We start from the raw sequence: 2,125 nt of genomic DNA on the forward strand, positions 1-2,125 counted from the left end.
ACTACCTAGATTATCATCTTAGAAAAATCCAATATCATCTTATCGTAATCAATTTCTTAATTTAGTCTTAATCAAAGTTGTAATACACATTTCAATATTAATCACATCTTAATCTTTCCTTAACCTCTCAATTTTTCTTAGTTTTATTTGGATAATTAGAAGATTATTTGGGGTGTATTGGAGGATTGACAACCTTCCATCAATCATTAAGTTTTGTTCTATTATTCTTTGCTTTATTATTTGGATCATCTCAATAGGTATAATCAATTTTACTTTTTTTTTTAATTATTGCTAATCATATCATTTATTCATCATGTTTTGCTTTGTTTGTATGATTGACAACCTTATTATCATACTAAACTTGATCATGAGTGAGTAGTCCTTTAGATAGGGTTAATGGGGAATTAGGGGAAACAATCATGGGAATTGATGTATGCTTAGTCTAATACGCTTTCATACTTAATTGCTTGCTTGTTGTGATTTCAACCTATGCACATGTTATGATTTTATGAAATGCTAGACTATAAAACCTTGCATTTTTTACCCATCTCTTATCTTTCCAATGAGGCTTGTAAGATATAAACCTTCTCGAGCATCATTAGACCATGTATATAGTTGAATAGGAAGAGACTAAGTCGACTTCTAGGTGTTGTAAAGTCTTGACCAACTCGGCCTCGGGACCTAAATCTTCCTAGGGATTGTAAGATATACACTAACTCAATCCCATCACAACAATAAGTTGCTTGTACTTATTTGAGAGCATGTTTGTATGATCTATTTCCATGATCCCCTTATGAACCCATGACACCCTAGTGCCTTTAATCATTTGCTTACAAACCCTTTTATTGCTTTACTTTGTTTTCATTTACATTCATCTTATTGACTAGTTTAGACCACATTTCATCTCAACTCAAATTCATGACACCCTAAGACATAATTACTTGCAATTGAAAATCCTAAATCAATACCCGTCCCTTGGGATCCGACCTTTACTTACCACTCTACTAAGAGTAGTTTGTGAAGTTAGAAATATTGTTTTGGTTTTCGTTGTCGGGGAAAGTGTTCAATTGATTTTATTTTCGTTAATTGTTTTAGTTATGTCTTTCTTTACCTTGGGGAAGTCAATCTCCTTAAGGTTGTTCTTATTATTTTCAAGTTGTTTGATATTTTGCATGAGTAAGAGATCACAATGTAATTTATTACCTACTGATTTCAATATTGAAAGGACCTTAACCAACAATAGAAGAATTGCTAGAGGTACTTCAAGAGTTGTAGGTATTAGAGAGATTGTGTACATTCAACTAAATAACATTGAGTTTGTCAACCCTTTTTCAAGAGAAGGAGAGGATAACTCAATTCCAAACCAACCACACAATCAACCCACAATGCCTAAATTTTCATCTCATTCCATACCAACCAAGGAGAACCTACCAAACGGTACTCCTAAACCACCACATTTAACCGGTAATTTCATTGCCAAATCCGCATTCATACAATTAGTTGAGAGAAGTCAATTTGGAGGGATGCCTAGTGAAGATCCTCATTTACATATGGAGACTTTTTGCGACTATTGTGATGCAATTTATCAAACCGGAGTTACTCAATACCAAATCCGATAGGTATTGTTTCCTTTTTCCTTGATCGGTACCGCAAAGCCAATGGTTGAAGAGCCTAGACAAGGCTACCCTTGGTATTGATTCATGGAAGAAGTTAGCACTTGCCTTCTACAAAAAATTCTATCCTCCGGAGAAGACTAATATGTTGATATCCCAAATCACCGGGTTCAAGAAAAGGTATGAAGAATCATTATATGAAGCATGGGTGTGATTTAAGGACATTTGTCGTTCTTGTCCACACCATGGACTTAGTGAGTGATTCCTTGTGCAACAATTTTAGAATGCCTTATATGAAGACTCACGCAATGTTCTTAATATGGGATCCAATAGGAGGTTTATCGAAGTTGATGACAACCAAACATGGGCCAAAATCGAAGAGATGGCGGTTCATAATTCCCAATATAGTAGGCCTCGAAAGGCCACTAGAGGAGGAAAGCATGAGATAGATTCCATCACATAATTGGGTGCTCAACTAAGTGCTCATATCAACACCATCAATTTGAAGTTTG

General features: G+C 34.9%; 1 non-coding gene across 1 annotated transcript; it reads right to left on the reverse strand.

Annotated features, from left to right (window-relative positions):
• Nucleotides 1–1,758: 1,758 nt before the first annotated feature.
• On the reverse strand, nt 1,759–1,865 carry LOC141639449 (small nucleolar RNA R71). The gene has a single exon (XR_012542532.1). It is a non-coding gene; the product is annotated as a small nucleolar RNA R71 (small nucleolar RNA).
• Between the last annotated feature and the right edge of the window lie 260 nt (nt 1,866–2,125).

Source organism: Silene latifolia, unplaced genomic scaffold (assembly GCF_048544455.1).
Source record: "Silene latifolia isolate original U9 population unplaced genomic scaffold, ASM4854445v1 scaffold_397, whole genome shotgun sequence".
Lineage (NCBI taxonomy): Eukaryota > Viridiplantae > Streptophyta > Magnoliopsida > Caryophyllales > Caryophyllaceae > Silene > Silene latifolia.